This window comes from Neofelis nebulosa, chromosome 5 (assembly GCF_028018385.1).
Source record: "Neofelis nebulosa isolate mNeoNeb1 chromosome 5, mNeoNeb1.pri, whole genome shotgun sequence".
In the NCBI taxonomy this organism is placed as follows: Eukaryota; Metazoa; Chordata; class Mammalia; order Carnivora; family Felidae; genus Neofelis; species Neofelis nebulosa.
In genome coordinates this window covers 67,632,995-67,651,937 of record NC_080786.1, presented here as the reverse complement: position 1 = coordinate 67,651,937, position 18,943 = coordinate 67,632,995, and the positions used below count along the sequence as shown (strand labels likewise).

The window sequence follows — 18,943 nt, the reverse complement described above, 5'->3', positions numbered from 1 at the left end:
AACTTGTTTCACCTGGCACTGAATGAGAAAGGGATTGTTTTAAAAATAACTGTGCAAACTGGTAGCATCTCCTGATATGGCACCCTGGCCAACTTTTAAAAATGTGTAGTTTTATCTCCAAACAAGGTTCTGTATGAATAGAGGACAATGGCAACCAATGGTTTATGGAGGCCATAATTTTTCTGTACCATTTCAATCCTTCCTAGGAGTAAGAAACAAAAAATGTTTGTAATTACATTCTGTAAGAGCAATAAACGTTACCATTTGATTTACATTTAGATTCAGGAAGAATTTTTATTGTCAATGGATGTAGAAATTTCAGAAATCTACACTAACCACAATTGAATCTACAAATTCAATGAATTATCCAGAAGACATATACCCTAGGTTTTAAGTTAGAGAGCATTTAATCACATATATAAATGTTGTAAGAACTTCTCTTACAATGTCTTTAAAGCCAGCAGATTCTGGAGACAGAAGAGAAACAGCAGACCACTCAGGTCATGGAATTTTCCCATCCACATTTTACTAGGCTAGTCTCCATGTTCGTATCATGGCAACATTCTCTGTGCTCTTAGACCTTCATTTTTTATTTTCGTTAATTCATATCAGAGGATTATTTACCGAGTATACTAAATTATATTTCACTGAACTAAAAGAACAAACACATCAGCAAATATGTTTCACATTAGACACATACAATACACTGCGTCTTAGTCTAACTTAACCACAAGGGTAGAATGCAGATGGTCTGACCTCCTCAACTTTTTTTATTCTTTTTGACAGGGTTCTCCTGATACTATTTACCAGTATTATCTAAATGCAATTGTTTCAATGTCAACCTACAAAATGGAGTTTTAGTCAATCTACAATGTAATGCACCCTCAATATAGTAGAGTTTTCATTTAATGAATTAATCTTTATGCAAATTTAACCTTTAATGGTGCTACAAACAGTTGCATTCAAGTTACATCTGCATAACGGTTCCCAAATGGTTTAAAAGTAGTGAGAGTGGAAAACAACTAATTTTTTTGGTAATTAAAATGTCCCAAACATTAATGTCAGGCTTAGTAAAATTCTCCAGTGTCCTTATTTATCCGTTTGTCAGTACTTACTCTGCCTGATTACGACAGCAGGCTTGATCCTGCTGTATGAGGAATTGCAAATAAGACTTCTGCTAAATCGACCACAGCTAATGGGGTCAAAACACTGACAGGATATTCCAAGGCCCCACCTAAATAGACTCCAAGGAACAGTGACATTAACATCTACCTGAGAACTTTTCTCTGAACACCATTATGAGAGAGAGTACACGTCTTCTTAATAATTTATATATTTTAAAAAAATTAATGTTTATTTATTTATTTTGAGAGAGAGAGCATGAGCAGGGGAGGGACAGAGAGAAGAAGAGAGAAAACCTCAAGCAACCTCAAGGCTGCCAGCATAGAGCCCGATGCAAGGCTAGATCTCATGAACTATGAGATCATGACCTGAGCTGAAACCGAAAATTAGAGGCTTAACTGACTGAGCCACCTAGGGGCCCCATTGATTTATCTTTAAGTACCTTTAAGTACCCTGAAACCTAGCCTTTGGGGACAGAGTGTGTGTTTCCGTGTGGTTTTGTGTGGATTGGTGCTTCTATTTTCAAAAAAGTAATTAATAGGTGATTAATTCCACTCACTTGCAAATAATAGAAATACAGTGTAGAGACAGACACACCTCTCTTCTGGTTGTTCTGAGAATAACATGGTAGAGGAAAGCTCACCACAGAGTCTGACACAGAGTGGACACTGGATAAATGTTTCCTAAATTAAATGTCTATCCAGTGCCAAAGTTCAGCGGAATGGGTCCTATTCATCACCTATATGTAATATATTCATGGCTGCATCTTCCCATCCTATTCACATAGCCAAACTTGTTTTTGTTGTTGTTTTAGTATTATCCATAGGATGCAACATGGACTTTAATCAAAATATCTGCCAAGTGATGACACGAAAATACAGTACAAAACTCCAACTCCTAAAATTTGTGCAAAATCCATCAGAGATTTTGGAGATTTGGGAGATTTTGTTTGCTGATGTGTTCCTAGTGTCTAGGACACTGCCTGGCACATAGTCGGTAGTCAATAAACATTTACTGAATAAATAAATGAATGAGTGAATGAATGATCTTCTTCCTAAAAACCTAGTTCTTTATATACTTTTGCTACCTAAATAAAATGCATTTTACAAATGGCAGAATTTCATTCTTTTTCGTTGTCAAGTAGTATTCCATTATATATATATAAACTACATCTTCTTTAACAATGTGGATGGAACTGGAGGGTATTAGGCTAACTAAAATAAGTCAGAGAAAGACAGATATTGTAAGTCTTCACTAACATGTGGAACTTGAGAAAATTAACAGAAGACAATGGGGAAAGGGAAGGGGAAAAATAGTTTCAAACAGAGAGGGAGGCAAACCCATAAGAGACTCTTAAATAAAGAGAACAAACTGAAGGTTGATGGGGGAAGCGTGGGAGAGGGAAATATGGATGACGGGCATTGAGGAGGGCAATTGGAATGAGCACTGGGTGCTGTATATAAGCAATGAATCATGAGAATCTACCCCTGAAACCAAGACCACAGTGTATATGTATGTTAGCTAACTTGACACACAATGTATGTTAGCTAACTTGACAATAAATTATATTTAAAAAAAACCTGATGAATGGATAAAGAAGATGGGGTTTATAGATACAATGGAATACTACTCGGCAATGAGAAAGAATGAAATCTGGCCATTTGTAGCAACGTGGATGGAACTGGAGAGTGTGATGCTAAGTGAAATAAGCCATACAGAGAAAGGCAGATACCATATGGTTTCACTCTTATGTGGATCCTGAGAAACTCAACAGAAGACCATGGGGGAGGGGGGGAAAAGTTACAGAGAGGGAAGGAGGCAAACCAAAAGAGACTCTTAAATACTGAGAACAAACTGAGGGTTGATGGGAGGTGGGAGGGAGGGGAAAGTGGATGATGGGCATTGAGGAGAGGGCACCTGTTGGGATGAGCATTGGGTGTTGTATGGAAACCAATTTGACAATAAATTTCATTTAAAAAAATGGTTCCAATCAGAAGGCAGTGTGATATAACATTTGAGGTTATAAATTCTGAAGATTCTATCCTCATTTAAATCTTGCTTCTTACACTTATTAGCTATAGTACTTGGGCATATTTCTGACCTTTCCTATGCCTCAGTTTCCTCTTCTGTAAGATTAGGATCCTTATAACAATTCCCCACAGGGCTGTTATGAGGATTAAATGTAAAAATATATTTAACATCCCAAATGAATATTACTTCCCAGTATTATGATCTCTTATTATGAATCTCCCATAAAGAGATGGCTCATCTCTAATATGATATATTATTTATCATTCTCACTGGGACATTTTTGAAAGTGGAAGGGGTAGGCACTAAAATGATTAAAAATTATCAGTTGACTGTCTAAGTGTAAACTTAGACAGTACCAAGCAATCAGTAACATACAGGTCCCCCCCTCACTGGCCAAATCTGATATCAGGCAGGCTTTCTTAATACCCACACCTAGATAATTTAACACAGACTATGGTGTTATCATTTTTACAAGCAACACCACAGACTACAATTTAGAATGTTAAATTCTGTGGGTTACACATACAACCACTTAAGCAACCTCCTTAAGTGTCTTCCCATTACCATGTTTCAGTCAAATGGTCCCCTTTATTACCTGTGCATATCTGCCTTCCTCACTAGATTGAGGGCAGGGCTCATCATTTCTAGTAATGTGTGGTTCAGAGTAAAGGCAGTAACAATGAATGAGCATACCAAGATCAATATTTAGGAGCAAACACCCCTGGCTTTATTCTTCATTCAATTATCTCTGAGATGATAGGAAAATTGCTGTCACATGAAATTTCTGTGTAAAATGAGTGGATACAGCAACTGGCCTGAGCTGTAATCTGAGAATTGTGTAATCAGGTCAGAATGTTTAAGGTGAAAAATGTTATGAAGGGGAATATTGATTCATTTGTGAGACAGTATTTGTTGGGTGCTTTGTAGGTTCTGAGTGTTGGAGACTCAAATTTAAAGAAGATAAGAACCTTCTTCAAATGTTGTAGAGAAACAATATAATGTGATAAGTACCATATTAGAGAAAGAAACAGATTATAGTAGTGTTAGTACCAAGTAGGATCTGGAGGATTAGTGATATGAAACAAAACAAAACAAAACAAAACAAAACAAAAAACAAAACAAAACAAAAGTAGCTTTTAGAGGATCAAGAAAGAAAATTTTACAGAGAAAACATCTCTCTGGCTCTAGGAATGAATACAAGTTTGCCAAATGAATTAAGCAGGGGAAGGGCGTTAAAAGAGAAAAAGCATGGTGAAAAGCAATAAAAATTATGAATTATCAATTCATTTTATGAATTTAAAGTTATGAAAATTATCTTCAATTTAAAAAACTGAAAACAGTTTGGTATGCTTGGGACAAAAAGTTTGAAGCAAGGAATCATAAAAGACAAGGCTGTGAATCACCCTTGAATGATATTGGACATCACTAGTGTTTTTTTTAATAAAGAAGAAAAAATGGCAGTAAGGGTGGAAATGTAATAATAGCAAGATAATTAAGCAACAGGTACTTATAAAAATATGTTGAGGCAATAAAGATATAACATAAGTTTGATTACAACATTTAAAGTTGAAGATATCTTTGCACCAAACAGTAAACCTAAAGGTAAAAGCTACTTAAGTGTAACTTTTGTTTCATTACCTGAATCCTTTATATTAATTATATCTAAAGACATTTAGCCTTGCCATCAACTGTGAATTAAAAAAATATATGTTTAGAGAAAAAAAGGCAAGGATAACACAGATACTTTATTTGTACAAGCATGAAATATCTTTTTTTAAGCATAACTTCCCTCCACGCCCTGGGAGTTAATAAATCTGATCAGCCTTTTGTTTATGTTTTTATTTTGTTTTAGTCACCTCTGTTGGATCATAATATTACTATAACCATTCATAACATGAGCTTGGAGATTGATTCTCACCATATTATTCAGAAGGCTGCCCCTTATTTGCTATTCTATTTGGAAAAGGCAATCATTACCAATTTAATTTTTTTTTAACGTTTATTTATTTTTGAGACAGGGAGAGACAGAGCATGAATGGGGGAGGGTCAGAGAGAGAGGGAGACACAGAATCTGAAACAGGCTCCAGGCTCTGAGTGGTCAGCACAGAGCCCGACGCGGGGCTCGCACTCACGGACCGCAAGATCATGACCTGAGCCGAAATCAGACGCTTAACCGACTGAGCCACCCAGGCGCCCCTTATCATTACTACTTTAATCTGTTTTAGTCTTGCCTCCTGAAATCTCATTCAAACCTCAATTGAAAGTGATTCATGCAAATGTTTTTTACCCATTTTAAAACTTTCTCCCTAAAGCAGAGGTTTATAGGTTAATTCAGGAAATCATATAATTTGAAATTTTAAGCACTGTTTTCTTTTTTATATAACATTCTTTTAATTATAAAGTAAAAAAAAATGAAAAAAATACAAATTGGCAAATTTGCTATTAATATTTTGGTATATTCTTCTATTATTTCTCTTAACATTCTTATCTCTATCCTTCTTCCCTTCATCTAAAAAGATAAGTAGAGAGGAATGTAGATAAATAGGTAGATGGATAGATATATAGAGGATAAAGACAGATAGACATACAGATGTATTTAGCTATTTGATACAAATGGAATTATACTACATGTTGTTTTATAATCTACTTAAATTTTGCTTTCACTATACCCATCCTATTTCTTTAATGGCTTTTCCAAACACTATAATGGCTGCTAAATATGCCATAATATAAATATGTTACGATTTAATCTTTTATAGTAGCACAGGAACATCATTTCAATGTTGGAAAAAACAACATTGTATACAACCTTAATATTTTAGGGAAATGCTAACAATTTACTGGAGAATTTATTGTCCACTAACAAAGGGCATCATAGTCTTCGAGAATGCTACAAATATCACAAGAAAATTAAAAACAAACAAAACAAAACATCAGGTGCCTGGGTGGCTCAGTCGGTTGAGCGTCGGACTTTAGCCCAGGTCATGATCTTGCAGCTTGTGAGTTCGAGCCCTGCGTCAGGCTCTGTGCTGCCAGCCTGGAGCCTGCTTCTGATTCTGTGTCTCCCTCTCACTCTGCTCCTCCCCTGTTCACACACTCTCTGTGTCTCTATCTCTCAAAAATAAACATTAACAAAAAAAAAAAGTCAAAATTCAAAGTCAAAATTTTGTTTAAATCTTCACTTTCAGGAAAAAGTGCTACCTAATTTTAAATTCAATGTTTCCTGGCTATGGTATACAAACCCACTGTGTTGAGCAGAATCATGTCTATGTCTTAAAAAGCAATATCTAATAACAAAAAACAGTTAGTTGATCAAATTAGCTAAATCAAGCATGTTTCCAAATATTTGTAGACAACAAAAATTAGTGTTTCTCAAAATTTAGCAGACATAAAAAAACCATTATGCAAACTCTTCAGAGATAAAGTTCTCAAAATTGACCTCTCACCCCCAGTTCAGATTCAGTAAGTCAGTGGTGAAACAGGAATCTGCATTTATCAAGTATGCTAGAATAGTGGGACAGCAAGCTCTCTTTAAAGGGCCAGAGGGGCAGCTGGGTGGCACAGTAGTTTGAGGACTCTTGATTTTGGCTTCAGGTCATGATCTCATTGTTCATGAACTTGAGACCTACTGACTAAGCTGACAGCTCAAAGTCTGCTTGGGGTTCTCTCTCCCTCTCTCTGTCTTCTCTTGCTGCACACATCTCTCCATCTCTCTCTCTCTCTCTCTCTCTCTCTCTCTCTCTCTTTCAGAATAAATAAATACACATTAAAAAGGGCCAGATAGTGATATTTTATGCTTTGGTGGTCTCTGTCACATAATTTTCTTTGTTTTGTGTCATTTTTGTTATTGTTTGTCTTTAAAAATGTAAAACAAACAAGCAAACAAACAAAAACACTCTGTACAAACTGAGCCATTCAAATTCCAGGCCAGATTTAGTCCATTGGCTGTGATTTATTAACCCCTGCTCTCGATTTTGATGCAAGTGGTAAGTGGATAATGATTTGAGAATTGCTGCTCAATACCAGTGCACAAAGAGGAGCCCAGAAACCCTATGATTGGCATGGCTACCTCAAGAAGCTATTATTTGGTACAAATTAGTATTACTCTTGCTTCACACTTCTTCTAGATATCAATAAAGGGATATTCTTCTGTTGGATGTTTAGCTACTGTAACTAGGGTGGTTTTGTTTGTTTTCTCTGGCAGAGTCCTACAGGACAGAATACTTGATTGTCTACAGTGAATTGCAAGGTCATACTAACATGCACTGTAAAAGACACAGTACAATGATGTTACATGTTGACACTATGGTTCAATTTGGCTGTGGGTCCTGGTCCAAATTCTGAGATTATTGATGGAATTAAAATCAATGAACTGCAAAATACATTAAAAAGAGCTAATAATGGCTGATTATGGGCTTTGTTCTCCTTTATACCAATATAGAAGACTGAATTTTCCAGTAATGGCTACAACGATATCTTCCACTGCACATGTTTTTCTTACAATGTGGTATGACACTCCTCCCATTGAAAGGCTGTGTCAGTGAAACTGGGCAGGCTTGTAACAATGCCAGAAGTAACATTATGTGACTTCTGAGCTATGCCTTAGAAGGCAATAAAGCTTCCAACTGGCTCTATGGGGACCTTTGCTTCTGGAACCCTGCTGCCATGCTGTGAGGAAGCCCACATGAAGACGCCAATTGACAGCCCAGGTCAGGACTCGGCCTACAGTTAGCATCAACTGCCACACATACCAGTGAAGATGCCTCTAGATGATCCTAGCCTCCAGCTATTGAGTCATCCCAGCCATAAAATCATCCCAGTTGAAGCCTCTGACATCATGGAAGAAATAAAAGCCATTTCCATAGTTCCCTGTCCAAATTACTAACCTATAGGAAGCATGAGAAATAATAAACTTATTTGTTTTCTAAAGCACTCAGTTTTGGACTAATTTGTTAAGTAAGAAATAGTAACTAGAAAAGCAAAGGAGACCAATGTTATCGAGTGTTATTCCCAGTGACTTTGATACACTTAACAATTATTTTTAAAAAATTAGAATTCTACATGGGCATCCATGAACATGGATACATGTATGCATTCTCCAATGGTATTTTAGGAAACTGAAATAATCTATATTTGTTATTTTTTTAAGGAATTATATTTAGACGAGGGTTTAGCTGGCAAAAGTGAATAATATGTCAAGTCTTATATGTCAAAGGTGTCAGATGGCTTTTTAAGTATAAATACATAAAATATAGATATAGCTATGGAATGATATTTTTACATCTATATAGACATATAGGAAAACTGAATATTAGTCACAGAAATGGCAGTTTACCAAAATAAAACATATTTGTGATTAGAAATAAGGTTCAGCATAAATCTTTATGATAATGACTGAAACCCGTGATAGCTGGATACACATGCATACACAGTGGTATATATGATATAGTACTGGGACTCTTTTCTAAAAACAGTAAACTTGCAGAGAAGGCCCATTAGCATCATTCCTAAATTCCATTTGCAAATGCCATTGTCATTCTATCCCATTCCACATTCTGTTTATATCTGTCCTTGAAAAGAACAGCATCACCCAGGAAATTTTTAAAAATTCAAATTATAAAACTACCATTCCTTACCATGGTCAGCATTTAAGGAAGGAATTGTTAATCTTAGAAAAAGGTCATATTCAGATTATGCCTATAAATTTGATCAAAGTGAAATCATAAAATAGCAGTCTTCTACTCTGCTTTTCTGGGAAGCCTTATAAATTTTCCCTTACAAGAGCTGTGCTAACTTAACATGTAATCATGTGCAAAGAAAGCATTTGTGTTGCATTTGAAAGAAGATGTTCAGAGTTGCTTTTAACCTACAACCTGGCCAAAATAACTATAATAGAGAAAATTCAGCATCATGTGGTAGAGAAATTACACATTTGACCCTTCTAGAGATAAAAGTACTGCAGATAAGTTATGATGCTCTAACTGTGCACCAGGAAATTACCCTATTTAAGCGAAGTTATAAATCAAGGCTTTTATGTGGTTGTGAGCCAACGTAAAGGGTGATGTGACAGTTCTTAGCTTCACAACTTTTAAATGTTTATTTTTATTAGTAAGTTGCAGATGCCTTTATTAAGTCCACAAGATTCAGCAGCAAATCAACTTGCCTAAGGAGGTATCTACATATTCAAATATGAATGGATATAAAATTCCAAGAGTATACAAAGTTTTCATTGAATGTCAAAACATGTTTGACTAGAAGAGACTTAAGTGTGCTCCTAATTGACCTTCTTATTTCACATCTATCTCCTTTCCATCTTTCTTCTTTCTTCCCTCTCCCATCTTCCTCCTCCCTGCCTCTTTTCCTGATACATGTCTTTCTTCTTTATTTTCTTAGTCTTCTTTCTTTATTACTTTTTATTCCTTTGTTCAACAAAGGGGAAAGAGCAGAATCACAAAAATGTTCAAATCTGTATAAATGAAACTAATTAATAAAAGTAAATACATTCATAATTTACTATATGCTAAACCATACACTGTCCTAAGTGTTTTAAAGAAATATTTCTTCAATTAATCTTCAGAACAGCCTATAAGAAAGGTGTCATTAATATCTCTATTTAATAGATAAGAAAACTCAGGCACAGTAAGGTTAATTTGCCCAAAGTTACACAAAGAGGAATCAAGAAAATAGGATCCAAATCTAGGCAGCAGGACTCCAAAATTTGCTCTCTACCATAGGTTCCATTATGGAATTTTTGTCAAAGATTGTTTATACGAGGCCAAACACATAGGAATTAACTAATCTCTATAATATGGCACTCAATTGGTAAACGTTAAAATAAAAAAAGGAAGTACAGAAGGGCTCAAATTCTTGGAAACCTCTGGAAACCTGGAAATGAATCCAAGAAATGTATGTAGAACGGATCCAGAAAGCATTTGTTAGATTGCAACTGGTATTTTCTGCCCCATTCTGAAGAATATTTGGAGAGTAAGGAGGAACTCCTCAGGGGGCTTCTCTAACTCCATTTTTCTAAGTCCTCAAAAAATCCTCCCTGGCCATAAGTTTCAGGAATTTTAACTTACAGAACCAAGTCATGTTCAATTTCCATTTATTCAGTCTTGCATGTCTAGGGATATAGGCACGCCAAAGGTTTGAGATTTCTATTAAAGAATATCTTTGGAAAACCTCAGTGAATCCAGGCAATCGGGGCAGCTCAGAGTCTTGTTTTACAAAGGTGTTGTAATTCGTTCTGCTGTCAGATTTTTGTCTCACCTCACATTATAGGCATTGTAGTATGGAGAAACAAAAAATATGACAAACTGATTTGAGTGAAAATCTCTGTTTTTCTATTTATCACCCCTCATGCAAGATGTCCTTTGAAAGCTTGTAATATGGCAATACCAGTATTAACCTTATAGGTTAGTTATGAGGATTAAATGAGATTAGGTCAGAAAAAGTGCTTGACCCAGAGGCTGGTATATGTAGAATTCCCACTAATGCTGGTTTATAAACAAAGAAATTGCGACATTTACACCTAATGTTGATAAGTGTTCCGTGATCTCTTCAGATTCCTGTTTAATGGAAATACAAAACCCTAAAAAAAATTGATGATGTGTTTTTAATTTACATAATATATTACCATGGAAATTACACTTCAGACATACTCAGTAAACTCAATACAGCAATTAATTGCTAAAGAAATACATACACTTTTTAAAGAAATATTTCTCTATTCTACAAAAAATATTTTCTACTCTACAAAAAGGATATATGTCTACAAAACAAATATTTGTCTCTGCCATACAGGTAATTTGAAAATTACAACACTCATATAGAGAAATTACCTCTACATTTGGCAAATATTGCCTATAATACTTAGCTTTTTTTTAATTAAATGACTTACATATAAGAAAAGGTTTTAAATCCAGTCTCCAGACAAGAATCACAACCAGCAGGAGATAAGCAATAGTCAGTAACTACTATATTCTGGCAAGTTGCTTAGCAACTCTGGAACTGCAATTTTCTAGGCTCTTTGTTCAGCTAACAAATATTTATTGAATACCTACTACATGCATGTTGCCAAGGAAAGATACAAACAGCCTCATGAAGAGAACATTATTTTATCATTTCATCCTATGACAAACTGAAGGGAAGCAGTTTCATAATTCACCTATACTGTAAGATGAGGAAAATGAAAGAAATTGAGTTTGAATCCCAGCCTGATGGTTTCCAAAGTCCTTGCTGTTTTTCATTTTATTGTCTACTGATGAGCCCTAAATCACTGTCTTTGGAACTACACCATAGCCTGTTATAGTTAGGTAACTGTTTCATTTTTATACAGATTGTAATATCCATGTGGAATAGGGATGCCATCAGCTTTCTGTTGTATTTCTTAGAACAGTGCTACTCAAATACTGTTTTGGGGAATGCTAATTGTGGAATGCTGATTAGTAACAAAGGGTTGTTACTAATTCCCAGCAAAATAGGTATAGACATCGAGATTGTTAAAATTTTTTATGGCAGTTTGACTGAATAATTTTATGTCTGTTGAACTTAAATGATGTTTGGGTATGCAATCTGTATGTTTTATTTTTTAAACTTGATCTTTATCTCTATACCTCTTTTTTTAATCAACTTTTGGGGTCTAATGAAGGACAAGAGACTGCACATGTTTCAAATCAACAATTTGATCAGTTTTGACATACTTATACACCCATGAAAATCATCATCACGATTAAGATAAACATTTGTATTACCCCTGAAAGTTTCCTTGTGCCCCTTTGCAAGCTATTCCTCTCTCCAAATCCATGACAGTAAAACAGAAAATGGGTGTGACTATGTCCCAATGAATATTAAATTAGAAAACCAGACATCAGGATGGATCTGGCCTGTAGGCTGTAGTTTGCTGACCCCTCCTCTAGAGGGTCATTACATTAACTTTGAAAAGCACTGTTAAGTGAATTTAAAACAAAGAGTAATGGACAAAAACTACTGGAGTTTTGGTCCTAAAATCATGTGAAACAATTAAAATATTGCCAAAGAAATCCTTCTGTAGCTTATCTTTTGTGTTGAGATAGACTTTGCTTCAGAACCTTAGTTTGGGTTTAACTTTATCAAGTAATCTTTAGTAATAATAGCATGTGTGGATCTTCTCAGTTTTAGAAATGTCTGAAGTTGAATACACTAATACCCTAGAAATGGAAAAGCAAGACCATAATCTTTTTCTAGGCAGGACAGTGCATTTGTAGCACTCATTTAAAAATATATATATTAGTGTTCTTGCACAGTGAATAGATTACATGACTTTAGGTGGGCATGCTTTTCATAAACATATCAATGCTCTAGCAAAACGGATGACAGGTAAAAGACTGAAGATCATGAAACAGTATCCTGCTATTCCCTATCAGAATATTCTTCAAACTTTATTTTTTACTACTGTTTTAGTTGTCTTTTTTACTAGATTGTGTGTTCTTTGGAACAAGTATGATGTTCTTCTTGCTAAGCAGTACAGGTATCCCTCACTTTTTAAAGGTTCCCATAATGCCACTTCACTTTTACAAATGACCTACATTAGTTACTTATTTTTGCTAAAGGAAAATAATCTGAAAAGGAGTTTTGCTTTTATGAAAAAAAGGCAAAAAGTGAAAACTGTGTTCAGGATTTGTTTTGCAGAGCCATTACAAAGGTAGCATGCACCCTGGTATCAAAGGCACCCACCAATCCCTTCCCAGGAACTACACTTTGCATCTCAGCACCAAGCCTCCATAGCTTGGACCCGTGTCTGTGTGCATCTGTGCTTTACCTTGATTTTTGTGTATCTATTATGTCCTAAGGTATATCCTAAGTTATCAGAGAAGCCTATGAGAGGTGATTTTCTTGGGGTGTAAGAACACTCAAAACTGATTCTTTGTTTTACACCATTTTAGCTTACAAAAGCTTTCCTAGGAATACTCCCCTCTCAGATGGTGGAAGAAACCTAGATTCCCAGTGCCTAACAATATTTGTCAAATAGTTGGTGCTTAATATTTTTGAATGAATAAACAATATATCCCAAAGCTAACAAAATAATACCTAAAGCTTTGTGATGTTGTTATTAAATAAGAAACTGAAAGATTTAAGTATTCAGTTATTACTCTAGATTTAGAGTTTCCCAAAGTGAGATTTGAGGGCTACCAATATAGTCTGAATTCATAGTTAAACATGGATACTGCATTACCCATTTTACATATAATCAATTTGAATCACTTGGTTATGAATTGTCCTCACTCTCTCTCTCCCTCTGTCCCTCTTTGTAAATTTATATATAAATTATAGACCTATTTTTTTCTTTTTTTAGAAAAACAAATTTCCAGGAGATTCAGTTGCACAGAAAAGGCTGAGAAATCCTACTGTAGGTGATAAAAATAGGAGATAGATTATTGTTGTTGTCAGTCTTACTGGTACTAGAAGTAGAAGTAGGACTACACCTAAATAAATATCTGTGGAATAAATGGAGTGGATAAACTGATTGTTGAAAGTTTATGTGTCAGACATAATGCTCAGAAGTTTACAACACGTTTAGTTAAAATAGTATCTTAATCCCTATTTCATCGTGTGTTAACCCACGTTTTAACACAATTTCACACATTTATCACAAGTTCAAGGATTAGGAAACTGAGATTCAGAATGATTAAAATACCAAAACACTAATCCAAAGTGATATGTGCACCCCTACATGTTTATTGCAGCATTATTTAAAATAGCCAAATTACAGAAGCAGCCCAATTATCTGTCCATCAATAGATGAATTGCTAAAGAAAATGTGGTATATATATACTATATATATATATACACATATATATATATATTATATATATATACACAAATACATACCATATACACATATACGTGTGTGCGTGTGTGTACACACAATGGAATATTAGCCATAAAAAGAATAAAATCTTGCCATTTGCAACAACATTGATGGAGCTGGAGAGTATAATGCTAAGTGAAATAAATCACAGAAAAACAAATACCATATGATTTCACTCTTATGTGGAATTTAAGAAACAGAGCAAACAAGCAAAGGGGGAATAAAGGCAGAGAGACAAACCAAGAAACAGACTCTTAACTACCGAGAACAACTGATGGTTATTAGAGGGGAGGTGGATGGGGGGATGGGTTAAATAAGTGATGGGGATTAAGGAGGGCACTTGTCATAATAAGCACTGTGTAATGTATTGAATTGTTGAATCATTATATGATACACCTGAAATGAATATAACCCTGTATGATAATAATACTGTAATTGAAATTTAAAAAAAAATAATAATTTTTAAAAATTTGCCTAAAGTTGCATACCATAAAACATGTAGAGGTTAAAAACATTGCCAAGGCTACAAAACCTTTTAAATGCGAGCACCCAATTTTATCTAGTTCCCAAGCCCAAATTCTGTTTACTAAAGTACAGATCAGAATATGGGCACTAAATCAACTCAGTTTATTTATTACCAAAAGAAAACATGTTAATAGAATTTGGGAGTTCATTTATCTTTAAAAATTAAAGAGACCCTCAGGGCACCTGTGTGGCTCAGTCGGTTAAGCATCTGCCTCTTGAGTTTGGCTCAGGTCATGATCTCACCATTCTGGATTTGAATCCCATGTCTGGTTCTGCACTGCCAGTGCAGTTTGGGATTCTCTCTCTTCTTCTCTCTCTGCCCCTCCCCCGCTTTTGTGGTCTCTCTCTCTCTCTCTCTCTCTCTCTCTCTCTCTCTCTCAAAATAAATAAACTTAAAAAATACTTAAAAAACCTTAAAGATACCCTCAAGTAAATATATCTAGATACCCTACAGCAAATATCTTTGAATAACATTAATTATCCTAATTCATAGGGCAAAATGATTGCCTATCCAGAAAGATAGATAGCAAATAATCAAAACTTTAACTGGACGGTTCTAACAATACACACCCATACTAAGCCTTCATTATATAGATTATTTTACCTGTAAAAAGACATTTTGTGATGAAGCTTTGAAACAGATCAGCATAGTTGGTCTAAAACTTATAAAAATTAACTGTCAGGATCTATAACAAAGAGACACGATTCATCTTCTCAAAAACCTGGTGCAGTTTAATAATTGAATGCTCCCAAGATCATAAAGAGATTCCCAGAAGAAACTGGAAGACCTGTTTGTAACAGGAGCTCATGAAAAAAAGAGGAGCTCAAAGCCGAGAAAATACATCTCAATTATCAAGGATTTGAAAAGGAAAGTGTGTCTACACCATGGGAGAATACAGCTGATTTTAGAGAACTAAAGTTCCAAATAATTCCCTCTTCAAAGAGAAGCTACTTCATTATTTAACAGAAGTATTCTTAATTAGAAGAGCAAAAAGACACCAAGATTCAGCAGAACCAACAAGCACATAATCTTTCCTAGTAGAAATTTTGAAGTAATGCTTTCTAAATAACAGAGTACACTTAAGGTGATCTTGACTATATTACTATAAGTCACAGTCACAAAATTAAATCTTGGGAGTTTTAAGCAGTGTGAAAGTTCATGCAAAATCCACCCAAAATAAAGAGCTGTACAGTATTTTGTTGCTTACGAACCATACCAATGGAGCATAGAAGAAACTCCAATATCCGGCAGGGTTTACTAAGTAAGTGGGAAGCTAAGGAGAGCCCAGTAACTCTCCAATCAGTACGGAAGTCATATGCCCAATGACTGTTCATTCTGACACCATTAAATTTCAGTAGATTTAATTTCTATTCCAATCACCTGTGCACATACGTTTCTCAGCCAGTTATTCTGACACTTGGAAAGATACAGAAAAATTAAGTCAAGATGAACAAAACAGTTAATCATCTAATGTTTGGAAATACAGGAAATTAGCCTGAGCTGTGTCGTCACTACCATCTCAGTTTTATACAGTGACACTTTGTTCTTTATTAGAGTGAGAACATCTAATTCAGCTTCAGCAGTTTCTTTGTTTTGATGATCTGACGGTGCCTGGTTAATGATATGCTGTTAGATATATCCTAACTGGTAATGCAGCAACTCCTGGGGAGAAAGCAATGAAACGTTATACTCTGCAGTTCTGGTGAGAGAGACACTGTAAGCTGCACGGCATGCCTCCATCAGGGGTTGAAATTACAAAAATAATTTTATGTCTTTAAAGTTTCCAATATCTTGTGAATCTTTGACATTGGTGAACATGTTTAAAATGCTACCAGAAGAAAACCCTATCTCAACAGAAAAGTCTGCAACCACTGGATTGGTCTCATCTATTAAAAACACATAAAAATTGTTGAAGTTATTTGAGTTTACTCAATCATTTATTTCTCCGTGATAAAATAAGCCTGAACTTTCAAATTACAAAAGTCAAGATGAAAACACATTAACACATCATCATGCAGCAGAAGTCGCCTTATTTCACAGGCTAGCGATTTGTTCATGCCTCAATTCCTCACCACATAGGGTCAAGTCAACCTGGTTTTCATGCCTTTTCTTTCACTATGCACTTGTGAGAATCTTCCACTCTATTGAAATCAACAATCCCATTGTGTCTCTAACACTTCCTAATTTCCAACCCCCACATCTTTCTTATAACCCAGAAAACTTTAATCTTATCTACCCTTTAAGAGGCAGTTAACATTCTAGTTCTGTGATAAGGATGCCCCATGGTGATTTCTTTCTTTCCCCTGAATTCCAATAAACCACTCTTTATACACTTTTCATTTGACAAAACTAAGTAAGTCCTTCATAATAACAGTAAATGCTACAGGACCTTTATCTTAGTACCAAAAACTAATCACTTTACACAATTCAACTCATTTAATCCTCATAATAACCTTATGATATAGGATCCTTTCCATTTTATGGATGGAAAAGTGAAACAGGGAGATATTATGTGACTTCCTCTGGATCACAAAGCTCCTGAGTTGTTAGAACCAGGAATCAAACCCAGCTAGTTTGGTCCTAGAATCCATGATTTTAACCTCTATTCCAGATTGCATTGTATATTATTTTACATGAATTAGAAACTTACTACTATTTCTCAAACTGTGGGGTGGGTACTGATGATTGGTTGATCATTACATGATTTTAGGTGGTACACAGGCATAGCCTTATAGTCAACAAAAGTATTGTGATTGGTTAAGCCCTCAAAATACCTATTTAACAGAAGTGACATACTTCATTTGTGTAAAACTATGTCCCCTTCAAAGTGTGAGGAAAGAATTTTCATTAAGAACCCAACAGCATGTCAGGTATTTCATTAGATTAAAAGTACTTTTATTTCATTTGGTCATAACTGCAAAATATGCAAAGAACACTTAAAATATTCATCTTAAAGGAGACGTCAAATAAGCATTGTTTAGTGTATAAAGTATACTATATGGTATACTCTTTCAAAGCTATTCATACCATATTTTGATTTATCTGTTTTGGTTAGAGTTCTATGGAAAGTTCTAAGGCTATCCCCAGGACATATTAACAATGAGATTTGATAAATATCCAAGTAATGAAAATAACAGATAAGAATGATCACCCCTATCTTTTCTGAAAAGAATTACTCAAAATCATTCTGTTAGTTACACTTGATATATGTAGTATCAATAAAGCTGTATGAGTTGTATGTTATACAAATGAATATATATATATTTTTAATTATAGGAAGTAAAATCTACAAAAATACACTCACTGTATCTATTATTTCCATAGTTTTATAAGATGTCCCAATTGACCTTTCCCTTGAACTTCTAAATTCTGTTTAGTTTTAAAATTAGATAATACAGGTAGTGTTATCTGGTTGATTTCTTTTTATGTTCTAAATTGACATGAGCCTCCCCTCCTTTAAGTCCTTGCTGCAGACCATATGCAGGCTTCTTTCAGTGGGCAAGAAAGATAAACTTAAAGAGATCTGTGCAAAGTGCACTAAGACAGAAACACAGATAGATGGCTTTGATTAGAGCAAAGACAGAACAGAGAAGATTAAAATTAAAAGATTTCACTATGTCGATCTAGGACACATTTTAAAATAATATTATTGAATCTACACTATAAGCTAGGCATAATGTTTAATCCTTTACATTCATTATGTAATTGTTTTTTACAAAATACTGTTGAAGTAGGTACCATTTTATAGAAAAGACTAAGGAATCTCAAAAAAAAAAAAGAAATATTAATTAATTTGACCAAGTTTATACAACCAGTAAGCAAACAAGGACAGGATTACAATTGAGATTGGCCTGCTCATCTGAATACATAAAAATATTTTGTAAAGTAGGGAAAAGAAAAAAGGATCAAGGACAGTAATTCCACACCCATATATGGTCCAGTGGTGTTAATTGAAAGAATTATTGAAAAGGACCCTTAAATCCATATACAAAAAGGTATTTTCTCAATCAAATCATAGCAAAAATGGAATTACCATATTTCTAGAATATGTATCACACATATATTCATATATAGTATCGTGTATGTGTACATACACAAAACATACTTATATATATATTAATATATAATATTTTAAAATATTATCTAAAGTCATACAAATCTTCAATCACAATTCTATAAGCATAATTCTACAATTTTTGGAAGAGGTGGAGGAGAATAATGATAAAATAAATGAAGAGGTCAAGACTGTATTTAAACACTTTTACCAGCTATGTCATTCATCATTTACCTGATATGGCGGTGAGAATAATTCCTTAAAAATATAAATAAAACTCCTCTCACTAAAATCCTTCAATGGTTTTGTATTATGTTTGAAATATAATCCAAACTCTTCAACTTGACCTATGACAGGCTTT

The 18,943-nt window shown here is 34.6% G+C and overlaps 1 protein-coding gene across 8 annotated transcripts in view; it reads right to left on the bottom strand.

Annotated features, from left to right (window-relative positions):
- The window catches only part of NAALADL2 (N-acetylated alpha-linked acidic dipeptidase like 2), a 1,364,408-nt gene that overhangs the window by 852,798 nt on the left and 492,667 nt on the right, over window positions 1-18,943 (bottom strand). Inside the window, exon 1 of one of the 8 annotated variants that reach the window (XM_058730535.1) lies at window positions 11,054-11,143. The exons of the other annotated variants lie outside the window; for them this stretch is intronic. The gene's annotated coding sequence lies outside the window, so the exon portion shown is untranslated. Of the gene's footprint in view, window positions 1-11,053; window positions 11,144-18,943 lie in introns of those variants that run through there. 8 annotated transcript variants of the gene reach the window in all.